Here is a 16,324-nt window from a genome sequence, read left to right as displayed (position 1 = left end):
TTTTCTCGGATGGAGTCTGGCATATCCAGTGCGATGTAATGGAGGCAGCTGGGTGCTCTCGGTCTGCATGACGGAGGAGACATGCCCAGAGGGGAGAGGAAGGCAATTGTACAAGATTGGGCAGAACAACCAGAAAAGGGGACCCTCCCAACGGGACCTGTGGTTGTAGCAGTGCTGGGTGACCCCGGCGGGCTCATTGAGCGGTGGCTGAGGTGGCTCCAGGGTGATCTTCACCTCTGCCAGTCCTCTGGCTGCAGGGAGGCTCCTGGGGAGCCGGGGGAAGGGTTAAGTCGGGAAGGCTTCAGCCTGCTGCCTTGGCCCCTGTAATTCCTCTAGAGAGTAGGACTGGGAGAACAAGGAGCCCTTTCTGTTCGCAGGAATTAATAGCAAAGAGTCATCTGGGGTGTCATTCAAGCCCTGATCAGCTCCTGGAGGAATGCAAGGGAGAGTGAGCGAGGGAGCACGGCCCGAGGCCGAGGCACCAAAGCCAGGGCAGGAGCAGTTCGGCTGGTAACCAGCGTTACCAGCCGGCATTCGGGCGGCGAGACCATCTTCCCCTTCACCCCAACCTCCACGTCCCCTCTGGCCCATGCAGGGGCTCACCCCGACACTCGTATTCAAAGGGCTCCCACCAACTCCTAAGCTCGTCTCTTGTTATCCATTGTTTTGTCCCGGGGCGGGGAAGATGTCCCAACCGGTCAACACCACAGCCTCCCCTCCACTGAGCCGGGAGGGATGGGCCAGGCAACCAGGCACCAGCACAACCCCACTGCCCCCATGGTGAACGTGAACTCCAGCAGACACCCCCTCTGCAGGGCTCACCCATCACCCCCAGCCTGTGGTGGCCGTCCGTGGGGTTTGTCCTCCCAAGCAAGATTGCCTGGCGTCTCCAGGGAGCCCTCAAGCACGGCCGGGGACATGGGGCTGTAGCTGAAGGGACCATGAAGTTCAGTGCTGAAGCCTTTGCCGCTGCATCATCTTGCCCAAACTGACTTTGGTCACTGCAATTTCAGGAACAAAAGATCAGGACAGTGAGTTAGTGTGCCAGCACTTCAGTGTTGCTCCACGGCCACACAGGAAGGCTTGAAAGTGCTGCATGGTGACACTGCAGCATTGCCTATAATGGCAACCAGCTCTGGTGAGACAAGGAGAGATTTTCGGTCACATCTCTACTAGCCTGAGAAGGGGACCTTGGAGTGGCCCGTCCTGCTCTGTGACCAAGCCGCCTCCTTTCTGCCTGGCTGCATTGCTGATGGCCTGCGGGACCACGCCTGGTGACACAAGGTGACTCGAGGCTCTGGTGATGCACCATGGTCAACCCTACCATATGGACTATGGGGTCTTCAGGCTAACCCTTCAGGTCAGCCCTAGGTGTGAGCACGGCTGCAGCACCGACCGTGAGCCGAGCTCACCAGCCTGGCAGCAAGTGCAGGCTGGGCAGACGGTGACCTGCGTGAAATGTGAACGGAGCCGTGCTGGAGCACACAACTTGCTTTTGGTGGCCGAAATGCATCTCACCAAAGCTTTCTCCCCTCCCCATACACACCAGGGTGGTGCAAACCCAGGTTTAAGCACTAGCTCTGCATCTCAGCATCCTCCGAGAGACGCGCGGTGCCACCAGGACGGACTCCTCCGCCCCCTCCACGCTCCCCGTACCACTGCCACCACCACTGCCACAATGAGCGCCTCTTGTCGTAGAGGGGTTAATAAATGATGCAAGAAAGGAGCCCTTTAATGCACAGCGACCTTTGGCCTTTCATAAATCACAGTGTTGGGCTGCGAGTGCGCGGGGGGCGCGAGGCAGTGGGGGGAGAGGATGGGAGGGGGTCCATGCAGCTGCGCCACGGAGTTGACATTGTTCCCACCATCACTAAAGTGCAACAAATCCCTCTATTGTGTTCCTGGTTTATCTGGTTCCTCTTGTTTATTAGCAGAGGTTGTTTGGCGCTGGCTCCAGCCCTGGGCGGGTGGAAAGAGTGTTGGCACGCACCAGAGGAGGGGAGGGAGGGAGTGGGGGGGACCGGGACGGGAGGACGAGAGCAGTTCATCAATGGCTGTATTGTCCCATCTTTTTTGTTGCTCCTGTAATGATATGTTCGAAAAAAGGGGATTAAATAAAAAAAAAAAGAGGCGGGGGGAGACGAGAGAGGGAGAGAAAGACAAACGGCACAGAAGGACTTGGTAAGAATGGCCGGTCTGGGCCCGCAGCGGATGCTGTCGCAGCTGGGGAGGATGGGTCGGGACGGAGCCACGACGGGGCTGCTCTGTGCCTTTATGCTGCTTATTCAGGTCGGGAGTCGTGAGCCCCAGTGGCTCGGGCTGGGCCCACCCGTGCCAACTCTATTCATGGCCAGCGGGGACCACGTGCACACGGCGGAGAGGATGGGGCGACGGGAGCGAGGGGCTGGGGCCGGCGAGGAAGGGGGAGGAGGGCTATTCTTCACGTCCCTCGAGTCTCAACCTGCCTTTGTACAGAAGAGGCAGTTGGGGGGGCACAGCATCTTCTCAAAGCACTGGCAGTGTCCTTCATCCCGCTCGGTCATTGTCCTCCAGCCTACCCACCTGTTATGAGAAGTACCAGGGCCCCTTCCCAAATTAGCACAGATTTTCTCATGCCCAGACCTTGCTTACGCTACCGTTTTTTCCCCTGGAGCTGCCTATGGACGCATGCCCATGGAGAGCTCCACTGGTTTTCATAGGGATCAGCAGGACAGTGCTGGAAGACGATGGCACTTTGGTCGCCACTTTGCCTAAAGCTAGATGACAACGCGGGTAAATGCCACAGCCACAGGGGCTTTGCTAGTCATTGCTCTGCCTGTTGCTACCCATGGAGCTGAAGCAAAGCAAGCATCCCTAAGAGGCGCACATCCCACCATAAACAGCTTTATTAAGATCAGAGTGGAATTTATTGAGATAAGAGTGAAATTCTGTCTGGGATGCTCAAGGGCATTTTCTAGTTCATCTCAGGCCACTACCTGGCTGGTTTTATCCCAGTCACGCTGGCTGTTTCTGCTCCAGCATCTCCATCACCTCAGAGGTGTCGCGTAGGGGCACATTGATCTGGACACGCGCAGGAGCTCTGCTGTGATTTTTTTTTTTTTTTTTCAAATGGCATAACTCAGGGAATGAAATATTCTGCTGAACTTGAAATAGCAGGTTTTATTTTGTGGTTATTAGGCTCTTGTGTCTGACCCCTCATCTTTCAACCTGGGTCAAGTTTTAAATGCAAAACGCTGGTTTGAAATGAAATGTCAGAAATTCCCTTTGAAAATGTCCATTCACAACATTTTGGCATTTAGGAAACAGAATAATTCAGGAAGCTTGTCTTGAAATGAAATGTTTTGATATTTTAAAAATCCCCCTCCCACACTTGCTTTCCAGCCAAAAGTGCTTGTTGAATCAGGTCTGGATCTGCAACTCTTTTCATTCCCCTGAAGTCCCATTTCTTGGCAAATGATTTGCCAATAAATGCTTGCCCAGTACCAGTGATTCCCACCCTCAGATGATGCCACATCCTTGCCATGCCTGGGAAGTCTCAGGGTCTCCGCAAAGTGCTGGAGTGTTCCTGGATTCTTGGTTTCCCCGAGTCCCACCTTGCCGCAAGTGATCTTGGGATGCATGGCAGGCCTGCCGTCAAGCTGTGCCACCCACTCCCTGAAGGTCAGGCGTGAAGCCCAGCGCTGGCACAGCTGTGGCTTTGTGGCCTTAAAAACTAGATACTTAAACTCATGTAAAGTGGTCGCACGTGTTTGTGCGACTGCAGCTCAGGGTGTTTCTAAAGGGACGTATGAGGAGCTGGGTGGCAGGGCTGTGAAGGTCTGAAGCTGTAGGAGAAGTGGAGGGGAGGAGAGGAGGGGACGGGACGGACTCTCCCTTATCGCAGGGAGGCATGGCAATGCATGCAGAGGGACTCCTTTTCACCTGAGTGGAAAATGAAGTGCGCCAAAGTTGAGAAAAATTGCTGACTTGATTAAAGCTAACGCTTTTCATACCCTCTTCTCCCATGTAAACATAAAATGAGAGAGTGAACCATCCCGGTGGCCACACAGAGATGAGCCAAGTAGTGACAACAGGATTATACAGTTGTCAACAGCTTCCCGTTTCAAGAGTGGTTCAGCTCCCCACCTCCTCCTCTGCCCATCGCACTCCTTCTCCAACACAAGTCTGATCTGCTTCCCCGCTATAGGAAATTCTCAAATCTGATGCTGGCTTCCCCCAGTCAGATGCTACTCCATATCCAGCAGGTACCTCCATACCCAGTGTCATCCAAAGTATCTTCATCTAACCTCTGACAAGAAAGAATGAATAATTCCCACCAGCAGTCAGTATCACTACTTGTTCAGATAAAACATCCAGGTCCACCTGTCCTTCCCTTCCTCCAGTCCAGTGACAGGGGACTTAATAGGACTTCTGCATTACAAACCTGAACAGTTATAGGGTTTTCCTTGGAAAAATCTGTTGGAAAAATCAACCTGGAAACAGAGTACAGTTTGCCTGTGCCGACTTGAACCAGTGGCAACACCAACCCTACACCTGAGCTGGACAGTCACAAGAATGTATCAAAGCCAAATCCCCTTCGGAGACTCTCATGTCTCTCTTTTTTCTCATGGGCAGCCTAAGCCGTGCCTAACCTCAGGCTACCTACCGATCTCATCAGCCCTCGCAGCAGGTGGCACTGGTGGCTTTGAAAATATGCTCTTGTCTGCCCAGAGTAGGTCATGTCACGTCACAGAAAGGACAGAACGCTGGGACCTGGACTGATAACAGGCAAGTGCACCCCTGAGTGTCCTCAAAGGCAAAGTCTAGCCTGAGCTGTTCCCCCTGAGAGCAGCATCTGGACCACACCACAGATGTCCCCAAGACCATCCAGTGGGTAGTAATGAGGACCAGTCAGGTTGTCTCCAGGCTGTGCCTGCAAAGCACTGTCGTTTGCAGCAGGGAGCACCTCTCCTTCCACATCAGCAGATAATGGAAGAGAAAATAAATTCTCATCATGCACACGAAGAGGACATCTCATCCCAGACAGTGTGGGAGACGTTCCAAGGAAGGGAGCACACTGAGGTCTCAGCTGTGCTCACGGTGGGCCCGACTCTGCTTCCAGTGGCATCCCCTGGGGCAGGGACAGGACTGTGGCACTTGCCGTGAACTTCAGAGTCTGAGCAGTTGTTGAGAATCTTACCATTAGGTTTTGCTCTCCAAACCCCAGGGAAGTTCAAGGAATCACTTGTCTGCCAGCAGCCGTCTGGGAGTTTTTAAATGAGTATCAACATTAGGCTGGAAATTCATAACAAGCCCAGATCAAGTTCCTAATCAAGGGGTACATTCAGGACATTTTAAACCCAAGTGCCACCTCTTGGGAACAGCACAGGCCCTGCACCTCCGCAGAGAGTTGCACCCTGCACGTTTTGCTCCGAAGCGGGAGAGGAGTCACAGCCTGTCGCCCCCCGGGACGTGCGACACGGTGACTAGAGGAGCATGGCACTGCTCGCTGAGCATCCCGGCCCAGATGGCACAGCTGAACCTGCCGGGCGGCAGGACTCCCCGGCACCGCCGGCTGCACCAGTGCCTGCTCCCGCGCTGTCCGGAGCACAGCTGTCTCGTGTCCCCTCTTCTCCCTACCCCCCAGGAGACCGCACAGCATCCGTGGTCCCCTGGCCACCAACGTGACCCCTCCGTCAGGGGTCCCCTCACTCACTGGTCAGCTCTGTTTGAATCGAGGCATGAGAATTTCTCCCTCATTCGCACAATCATCGTGCCTTCCCCCCCCCAGCCATCAAAATCCTCCTTCCCTGCCTCCCTCCTCCTCCTTCCCACCGCCTCCCCCTTCTCTCCCTGGAACTTCCCTGCAGCTGCAGAGCTGGCCAGACAATCGGGTGTTTTAGAGAAATACATTTTTGGGCTAATTTGCCATGCATAAGTGTTTCTCTTACCCTTTAAAGGCAGGGAACAAAGAGCGCATTCTCCGGGAGCTCTGCCCTGTTGTGAGCAGCCCTGCAGCTGTACAGCGCTGTGCTACCCTCCGCTCTCCTGCTCCACTCTCTGCTAGCTGTGCAAGGAGATGGGCTCTGCTTCTCCCTGGAACCACACTACCTCCCACCTGTCGCTACACATTCCTTCCTGTTTTTTAAAAGCAGAGCCAGAACAAGTGGGGAGGGAAGGGATTTGGCAGCACTGTCACCCCACCTAGACTGACTTGCCAGACCATCCAGGTACAGTCTTTTATGTTGAGACAGCATTTATTTGGAAACGGTCTGGATTTTCCTTTATTTAGGGCTTAATCCTGTGTCCAAGTTAAATATTTATTTTATCCCCTTGATAAATAACAGTGTGGCAATGCATTACACACACCATATTAGACTGCATGAAATTCTGCACCATCAAGAAACCCTGGCCATTAAAAAAGAAGTCATATGCTGGGGTTTTCAGGTCCTATTTCCTCACTTCAAACACTGGTAGCCATCCCTGGTTGGGGAATTTCTCAAACAGGAAGATCTTCCTTTTTAAGGCTAAGATGTTGAGTGATGAACAGATTTGACCTGGTGGACCAGATCAGGAAGGAGATACAGGTGTTCTGGCATGAACCACCCACGAGCGTGCAAGGCTGTGGGAGAAGGAGATGGCCTGGAGCAGCTGGACACTGAGGAACTGAAGCTTGTTGTCAGCTTTTTGGGGATCCCATTTCAGTACGTGCTGAATAATCTTTTTCCTATCCATGGAAAGTTGGTCCAGCAAACGGCTTCCCAGATGGGGCAACAGGTTCTGGTATAAGCAAAACAAGGCTTTTAAACCTGCTGCAGTGAAGTCACTCACTCCATTTCAGCAGCGCTGCATCCCAGCAAACCCTTCCCATCAGCCCAATCCCATCCCCCATAAATATTCTTAACTTAGTCTAAAGCAGTCCCATTTTCAGCTCCAAATTCAACCCAGTCTAAGGCAGCTAACCCAGTCAAGTCTAGCCTACCCAGAGCATGCCTATCACAAGCTGCCATCTCAAACCTGCATTCAGATTGCACTCAGTCCCTATAAGTATAGCTCAGTTGGTCAAAGCCAGTATAAGTCAGGCCAGGCCAGTCATACCCAGGCCATTCTGACCAAATTCAAGCCACACTTCATTCAGGGACTAGTATAGTCTAGCCTCAGGCTAACTGAGTTAGACTAACTCAGGCTAACTCAGGCTGAGTTAGACTCAAAGTCTAGCCCAGTAAGGGCATGAACCGGGATGTGCTAGCTGCAAGGCAACAGAAGCTCAGCTCTGAGACACCTGAAATGTGTTTTCAGGTAAAAATGTCTGGATCTTACCCAGTGTACAGAGGTCACCATGGCTTTCAGAGCTCCAGCTTGTGGCACTTTCTCTCAAATAGGTTAACAGTATCGACCCCCCTGAAACGCCCTGCACATCATATCAATACAGATGCACTCGTTCTTCAGTCCTCTCCCACACGTTGCACCCTATCATTTTGCCTCCAGCAGATCCTCTTGACTCAAATCCAGATGGATCTCTTGCAAACACACAGAAAGATAGGACTTTGTTTTAAAATTCTTCCATCTGTTCTTAAAAGAGGAGAGGAGAGGAGAGGAGAGGAGAGGAGAGGAGAGGAGAGGAGAGGAGAGGAGAGGAGAGGAGAGGAGAGGAGAGGAGAGGAGAGGAGAGGAGAGGAGAGGAGAGGAGAGGAGAGGAGAGGAGACTGCAGACAGCAGAAATGCATTTGGGGGAGCATGTAAAGCAGGAAAAGGTGAAGGTCTTATGGACTGGAGACCAAGATCCTGAGCTTCTAGGCTAGGAAAGGCCACCTTGGAGGAAATGATAGCTGGGGGAATGTACAGGAGAAGAAGGTGTAATTGGCAACACCACCCAAGTGCTAGGACTGTGGGGCAGGCTGAGCCTCACCTGGCACAGCCCACTAAATCCCTCAGTTCCTTCCTGACTCTTTGAGCTCTTTGTGGTCAGCAAGGTTGGTGGCCATATGCACGTAGGAACTTAGTTACAATAAGAGGCCGTTAGTGGAGCCAAGGCTCAAAAGACATGCATTTATTGATAGTGTGGTGGCACTTGTTCTACACAGAACACCACCTGCTCTTAGCTTGGCTGAGGTCTTAATGCCCTCAGACTCCTGCCTTGCTCTGCTACCGTGAATGAGGGAGCAGTGGAGAACTTCAAGTTTCTTAGTTTCCACCCTGCATTTCAAGCTCTTCAGACCTTCCAAGTAACTCCAGTAAGTGCCAGTGAGGTATTAAAACAGTAGTGCCAAGAAAAAGTCAATTTCTGCCGGACTCAGAGCTGCAATAGTGAAAATCCCATTGAGCAATGGGTTTAATCATATTTAGTATCCCCTCTGGGTAAATGTCCTTCAATCCCTCTAGGAGACTGACCTTGAAAATTTCCCTGGCAGGGCTGCAGGGGACATCACACAGCACAGGTGGTCTGAGTGGCACATGTAGGTTGGACACCAAGACCAAGTGCCAACACAAACACCTCAAAGCCCAGGATGAGGTTAGCAGGAGCAAAATTCATCTCCAGCCTTTGTGGTTACCAACTCAGTAAGTCAGAGAGAGAGACAGAAAGGAGACGAAAGGGAGGGAGAAGGTTAGGGAGTGGGGGAGGGCCGGGAGCCTGCAGACTTCTGTTGCCACATGATTTTCCTGGTTGTTTTCAAAGCGCTGCTCTAACACACGCGCACGAGTCCCATGTGATTGCTTATTTACGAAAGCACAGTCGTAATGTTGTGTGCATCTCACATCCGCTCAGCAGCCCACCTGACTGCGGGCTCCGTGAGTACCCACTGCATCCTCCCCATCTGCGCCATCGAGCCAAGGGGGATGGGTGACCCATGATGGATGGCTAGCGAGGCGGGCAAGTAGAGAGGAGGACCATCTTTCCATTTCCAAACCTCTCTTTGGTTCTCTTTGCCTCGCACTATGTGAGGAGGCTCCAGGGGCAGGGTGCTGTCCCTTCTGCACTGTTATGGGGAGAAAACCCTTTTATTTCAGTTCTGGCTGTCTCTCACTTCTTTTAATTTGCAGAGCACCCAGAAGCAAGCTCAGATACAAACTGACCTGGCGTATACCAATATCACATATTTGATCTTCAAATAGGTGCAGATTCTTTTTCCTTGGGTAGAACTTCTTCTCGTACCATCATCACAGAAGTCCCATTTCACCCAAAGATCCACTCAGTAAAAGAGGAAGCCTCCTTAGAAAGGGCAGGGAGGAGGCTAAGGGAGAGTGTTCACAATGAAATAAAGCTGGTTGTTTCTTTGGAGGTGGGGGATTTGGCTTACCTTGAATTCATTTGTATAGAGAACACCTAACTCCAGTAAAATTGTTCTTCTCAGCCAAAGGGAGGTCTAAGACATTAGCAAGAGAGATGCAAAGTGTGAGAACAGAGTTTTTGAAGGCCAACAATAGGAACAGAATTCACAGAGGCTGTGATGGGACAAGATTATGCTGCAGTAAAACATATATTTTAGGGATGGTGTTTTCCTTTCCTTTCTCTCTCCACAGTCCTAGGTACCAGTGTCCCTAGAAAAAATGTCAATGGAAAAGAGTCATCACCTCATATGCTGCAAAAAACCCTCCAGTGATCTTTGCCAAAACTGAAGATCCTATGAAGAAAGGACACCTGACATTTTAAAACTTTGGTATGGTCAAATCACCCAACGTCATCCCTACCTCCTCTTCCCAGACAACCAATCCTTGCTTTAAATTGCCCAAGAGCCAACGCCGCTACCTCACCACACAGATTACGCCTCCCATGGCCATGCCTCTTTCCTGCACGCTCAGTAAGTCGCCTCCATGAAGGGTTAATTCAACCAGCGCCTTTTACTCCAAGTTGTTTTCCAAGTAGCTGAGAGAATAGGTCTCTTGTTACAAACATGGCTTCTGGGCATTTGGTGATGCTTTCCCTTTTCTCTCTCTCTGTACCACAAAAGAATCTTTTGTTCTTGTCCCTCTGTCTCATTTACTCTCCCCCACCCTGCTCTCGCCTCTTCCCTCCATTGGCTGCCAAGTGACTAAGGAATGGCAAAAAATGACCATAGCGCGGTCATGGCAAATATTTCTTCAGCTATTATCTGATAGAGACCTTGAGCATCTATGTGAAGGGCCCTCTGCCTTCCCTCGGGCTTCTCCTAGAGATGGGGGAAAATGAGTCAGACACAACAGGGCAGGATATAAGTTGAATCAGCCCAACATGCTAATGGAAATGTCTTGAGAATGGAATCATGGTGCCTGTTTCAGGAAAATCAAATGATAGGGACCCAGAACTGGCAGGAGTCCAGTAGCGGCTTCAATGGGTCTAGATTTTTAATAGGAACTCTGCATTTATTAAAAAACACATGGGAGGCACAAAAAAGTCACTTTCTTGCCTCCACATTTACTGATTCAGCTGTTTGTAAGCTGGAGCTGACACTCTTTGTTAGATGGGTTGTAATATTGTATAGTTTCTCCACACCATTGCTGTGCATGATCCTCTTGTGCATGATCTCCTACCACAGAAAAGCTGTGGCAAATCCCCATGGATGTCTTCCCACACCCTATTGAAATTATACCTCAGGCATTCCCACAGACATCCTTCTAGCTATAGTCTCCCTGCACATACTGCTTCACTGAGTCATTTTACACGTACAGACATAGATATGTAAAAGTTCACATGATGCTAAGGTCACTGCAACTTCCACAATGACCCTTCTGCAACAGAAACAATTCCCCAGCCAAATTCCCACCTCCCTACCTTTTAGAACATTTGGGTATATCCTTCGCTGATACTGCCTTCTGCAAGAAAATAAAATTCTTCAGTGTCACTTGAAGCAAATCTTGCTGTTTCTGCCTTTCTGCTCATCTTCTTCTCTACTGACCCTCTTCACTCCTCTGACTACCCTTTGTCTCAAGCCCATTTCAGTCCGTGTCGTGCTTTAGGTGAACACGGCATATGCTGCCTGGCTCCATCTGCCAAGCTTTCTGCACTCTTCTCCTATTCAGTGCCTTAACTATTTTGGAAGACCCTTGAAACAATCCTTAAATTTCAGCCTTAGTGACTTCCCGCGCACACGCATACAAAGCTGTGGATGTAAGGCATTATCTGGAGAATTTTTATTCCTGTGGAGAAGGGGAATGGATTATACAGATAAAAGGGCCATTATATTCCCACATTAGAAGGACTTCTTGTCTGGTGGATTTTAACCAAGCTGGTTAAAACATCATGAAAATGGTTCACTGACCAATTCCTTATATTCGTATGACTGTGCCCACAATAAAGATTTGTGCTAAGTCAACCGTATCTGTTTCAAAACTGCGTGCAGAGCAGCTTTCATTGTAAAGCATCAAACCCATCTAATATGTAATAATTAACAAATATGTAATAATCGTCTTCCTGCCTCCCGGCTTGATAACATCTAAATGAATCCCAATGCAGACACAGAAATCCTTACTGCAATCCCAGCTGTGCCCCACTGCTCCCACAGTAGCTCTGTCCTACAGGGTGCTTGCCAGGAGGGTACAGTCAGCCTCAGTAGTTAAACACTGATTATCCCCATCACAAAGGACAACCGAAGCACCCGGAGATGAAGAATTTTACCCTGGTCAATCCAGAAACTCATGAATTCAAATGTTGTGCATCTAATGCTACAAACGTAAACCTCCCCACCAAGCAGTGCCCCTGACGAAGCAATGCATTGCTGGATCCTCTTAGAAACCCCCATTTAGCAATGGTGAAACAAGGAAAAGGATTTGCTTCTCCCTGGTTCCAATTCCCCCTCACAGGGTGGAATCCCACAGTCCTGCCGTGGAGACTACTGTAGTCAAAGGCATTACGTTGCCTAGAGAGCCCCGTCAGGGTCATCTTTGCACCCTGTGGAGACTAAGAGGTCAGCTGTTGAAGTCCCTTTGCAAAAAAGAATCTACCACCATCTCTTTCACAGATGAGAAGCCCAAGGATGGATTATGGATTCCTACTTGGATAATTTTGGATGAATCAAGAAAAGAGAGGACGGATAGCTGGATGGCTAAATAAAGCCAATGAGATCACATGTTCTGCCTTTTTATCTGCTTTTCTCTTTCTGCTTTTGGACAACAAAGCTTCCTTTTATACAGAAGAAGAGGAGGGTAGGGAGGGTGGGGAGAGGGGGTGCCAGAGTCACCCCAATGGCCCCCGGTCACTTATCCACGCTCCTTAATGTGATGTTCCCACTGACAGAGACAGAAAAAAACAGTGATCTCATGATTCCAGAGACGATTCATGCAAACAACCCTGGGAGATAAGGGGTGAAGGGGACAGGAAAGAGGGGTAAAGGATGAGTGAGGAAAGGCAAGAAAGGGAGAGGAAAGGGTAGGAGTGACAGGGAGAGGGGACATGGGAAGCAGGACCTTGGAGGACAACTGTGGATGGAATTAGAAACTGAAGGTCAGAATGCAAAAGAGGATGTGTAGAGGGATTGCAGGGAAAAGGAGAAGAAAGAGTCTTGAGACCAAGGGTAGCAGGACTGGTGGAAGATGGTTAGGTGTGACATTGTATGACAGGACTGAGGACTGGGTCAGGGATAAGAGTGGACTGAGTTCTCAATGTAGGAAAGGGAGGCTGGGCTCAGAGACAGTGTGGTGGGACAAGGAACAAGGGCTTGATATGAGTGTGAGAAGGAAAGGAGGAGGAAGTACCTATGGGGCTGGGAGCAGAAGGGGCAAGACTTACTGAAACTTGTTACTTCTGCATTCTGCTTACACAAAACCAGGTCACCAAATCTGCCAAGAGAATAATCCTGGTCCCTCGCAGCACCAGAGCCAACAGATGCCAGGAATGCGATGGGGAGTGAGATTTATTACCTGAGACATTCAGGCATGTCCAGGGAAGGCAGTGGTGAGGCAGTGGGGCTGGAGACAGGCAGCCTGGTTTCCACTTTGGTTGGGTTGATCTCTCTGCAGGAGACCTTCACACCTGCACAGAGGAGCACTGCGTGTGTATTACACCTCCCCTGCCAGCAGCCACTTCCTTCAGCCTTCTTCCTTTCCTTCCCTCCTGCCCTTTCTTCCCTCCTTCCCTTCTTCCCTCCATCCATCCTTCCTTGCTGCCTTCTCACAGGGAGACTCAGTGCAGTTGGCAGGAGATGTCCCACCTTCTTCTCTGTCCCCCTGGGGAACCTGCCACCCCAGCAGCCCTTGTCCCTTAACCAGCAAAGCAGCCAGGGCCCAGCAGGAGGCTTTTGAGCCTGCAGGGCTCCTGATGGAGCTGGGACAAAGAGGGAGACGAAGGACTGGGGAAATAACGAAAAGAAAAAGTGTCTCCCATCATGAGCTGCCATCTCCATGTCTCACGGCTGTCCCTGACACTGGTCTGTCCTGGGGGCTCATCACATTTCCCCCCTCCTCTGTCTGCTCCGTGGCAGCTAATCGGTGACCCACTGACAGTCTCTGTCCATCACTCGTCTCTGCACACAATGGGGTAATTAAACCCTGACCCTCCACTCCTTTTATCCGTTTCCTCTGTGCAGTCACTCCCCGAAACGGCAGAGGGGAGGGCCTGCTGTGGAGGCTCCTGCCCCAGCCTCCAGCTGTAACGAAGATGTAAAGCGCAGGAAGGACTTGCTGCGAAAAGGAAGATGCTGAGGGGGCAGCCAAAGAGCTATTGAGCGGTACAAGGCTTCCCACACACTTATGCTGAGCTCTGCTGACCTGCTTCCATCATGGACATTTGTAAACCTTTATCATCACGCCCACGGGTTGTCCAGCATCATCCCCTGCCCATGCATACCTACAGCAAACCCACTGCTCCTCTGTGTGTCCTCAGGGCAGTGCCAGGTGTAGCTGCCCAGCTCAGGTCTCGCAAAGCTTTCTAGGAGCCTCAATACCTCCAGCCCTGGGCTTGCTCCCCCACAATACCACCCAGCTTTGTTGATGTGCCCCGACCCAAAGCTTCTGCACTCCCTGGTGCGAACCCATGGCCTCCACTCGGGCTAAGCCCAGTGCCTCAGGCCTGACCCATTGGACTTTCCTCATTAAACACCTGCAGAAGGGCAGAGGGAGTTCTCAGTGGCAAGGCGCATCCCACGGAGCACGGCTGGCCAGGAGAAGGTGATGTTACTCTTGCCTGCAAGGCAGGACGAGGGAGGATGCACCCAGTGACAGGAGTCACGAAATGCCAGGAAGTCTTTTTTTTTTCTTGCTTTCTTTTTTCTGGCTTTCTGGCACTCCATAAAATTTATTACACAGATTGATAAACAGCCAGAAATGATGCTGAGCAACTCAGACTCTGCTTCCTCCTCCCTACCCTGAGTGGGGAAGCTGCCTCCCTCCCACGCATGAGCAAGAAGGGCTGGGGCCACCCGGGGAAGGGCATGACGGGTAAAGCAGTGCCCCCGAACAATTAAGCACTGTCCCAGGCATTGCACACCCCTGTCCCGGGAACAAAAGAGTCACACACAAGAGACCTGACTGTGAAGCCTCCATCCGCTTTCATCACTGACCCCCGGGGCAGTCAGGGCACAAGGTCAGCCCACTTAAACTCCAAACTCAGCCAGAAATAGAGCTGGGAAGTGGGCAAGGGTGGCCAAGTGCAGGGGTCCCCAACCATTTGAGGGGTTCTTTGACTGAGCCATTTCATTTCATCAAAGACTCATTTTTTTCTGGAAGGAAAATGAAGAGCAGCGGGTGTGAAGGGAGTGAGGGGGAGGCAGGGTGTTCACCGTGAATTATGACCACTCTCAACAAGAGTCTTTTACATTGCAGAGGTGAGGAGAGGATGGGGTAATTGGGCATGTTAGACCCATGCATAATGAGGGCAAGTCTCTGCCTGTTTCCCACTCTCCACTCTGCCACTGCTTACAAGATGTGGTTCCCCCATATGCCCCGTCGCTATTCCACTGTGGGACTCAACACCCCAAAGGCTCAACCCAAGGACCACAAGCTTTGATAGCACCTCACCAGACTGGCAGTCCTCCTGGGCTGTGCAATAGCATGTGGTCATGCCCCTGATGTGGAAAGGCTGAAAGTTGCCTTATAAATTAAAAACAATCAGCCAAGCCAGGGCTCACGCTTTCCACCTGCAGGGTCTCAGAAAACCCATTAGGCTTTAAATCGCTGTTTTTTCAGGTTGTAAATACTGCCTTTGCATGTAATGCTTTTATACAGGTAACAGCTGTACCTTCCGGGGGTCAGCACTGAGTAGTATATTAGTGGTAGGTAAGAACAGATGCTCCTGAGACCTGTCTTCTTGACTAGGAGGAGAAATCTGTGGCGACAAATTCAAGGGGGTGTGAAATGCGTTTGGTGCATGTGGAAATACAATGCATCTACCACGGAGCATTGTCCATTTCACCAGGCTTCTTCCTTCTGGATAAGCTTCTGATAATCCTAAATGCAGGAAATTTCAGAGGAAGGACAATTAAAACACCCAGCAAAAAAAAAAAAGTACAAAAGAAAAAAATTAATCAATGCACAAAAATACTGCTTTTCACCCCAAAAATGTGAAATTTCACCATCCAAACTAAGTCAACCTGAACTCCAAAGGACAGCAATACTGTGTTCTGCTGAAACTCTATGGGGCAAGCACTCAGAGCTTGGTGACCCCATGGGGAAGGATATCTCCAGCTTGTCAGAATGAACTGAAGGTACATCTCATCCTGGGAAGAGTTTGAATGCAGAAGCAATAAGATGTACAGGTTGGGAAACAAGCAGTCAGGTCATTTGTAGCCATGTTTTCAATGTTTCTCACCCCTTCCTCTCTGAGTTGGTAGCCCCAGGATGCAAGCGCTAACAGTAAACACCCACCTCAGCGTGTGATAAACCACCCCTGCATATGACTGTCCCCTGTTCCACCTCAATGGGGCCACCACCACCTCCATCCCCACCTGTACCATGTAGAGGCCCCTGCAGGGGTCTGGAGCACCCAGCAGAAGTGGGGCAGGGACAGGGCAGGCAGGCTGTGGAGCGGTGGGCAGGGAATACAATCCCCACACTTACCCACTGAAAGTTCCCCCAAAAACAGACAACATGGCTCGAGGGACAGCAATCAAGGAGGATGTTAGCTCAGCGTTAGTTGTGTTGATGCTGACAACAGTAGCAGAAAAGCAGCCAGAAACATGAGATTCAGCCCAGACCCAGTACAGATAAATGCATCTGAGTGCCAAGAAGCTAACTAGTCATGCAACGTGTGATCTGCTTGCGGACTCGTTATTACATGTGATGAAAGACAAGCAGAAGGGAGTTTGACTCTCAGAGCCTGGGCTGACTTTTCATGGGTTGTCTATTTGGGGGTGGAAAAATGTCTGTACTTGCAGACTGAGCCCTCTTGATCCAAGCTGTATTGGTAGACTGTAAGCAGTGAGCCCACTTTTCAGGA

The 16,324-nt window shown here is 50.7% G+C and overlaps 1 long non-coding RNA gene across 1 annotated transcript; it reads right to left on the bottom strand.

Annotated features, from left to right (window-relative positions):
• Positions 1-1,722: 1,722 nt before the first annotated feature.
• Positions 1,723-9,998, bottom strand: LOC142409394 (uncharacterized). Its single transcript, XR_012775601.1, has 3 exons — positions 9,728-9,998; positions 9,279-9,344; positions 1,723-2,082 (listed from the first exon to the last, which is right to left on the bottom strand). It is a non-coding gene; the product is annotated as an uncharacterized LOC142409394 (long non-coding RNA).
• Positions 9,999-16,324: the final 6,326 nt, after the last annotated feature.

Source organism: Mycteria americana, chromosome 1 (assembly GCF_035582795.1).
Source record: "Mycteria americana isolate JAX WOST 10 ecotype Jacksonville Zoo and Gardens chromosome 1, USCA_MyAme_1.0, whole genome shotgun sequence".
Classification (NCBI taxonomy): Eukaryota; Metazoa; Chordata; class Aves; order Ciconiiformes; family Ciconiidae; genus Mycteria; species Mycteria americana.
The sequence above is the reverse complement of the archived record's forward strand: the minus strand, read 5'-3'. Positions and strand labels throughout refer to the sequence as shown.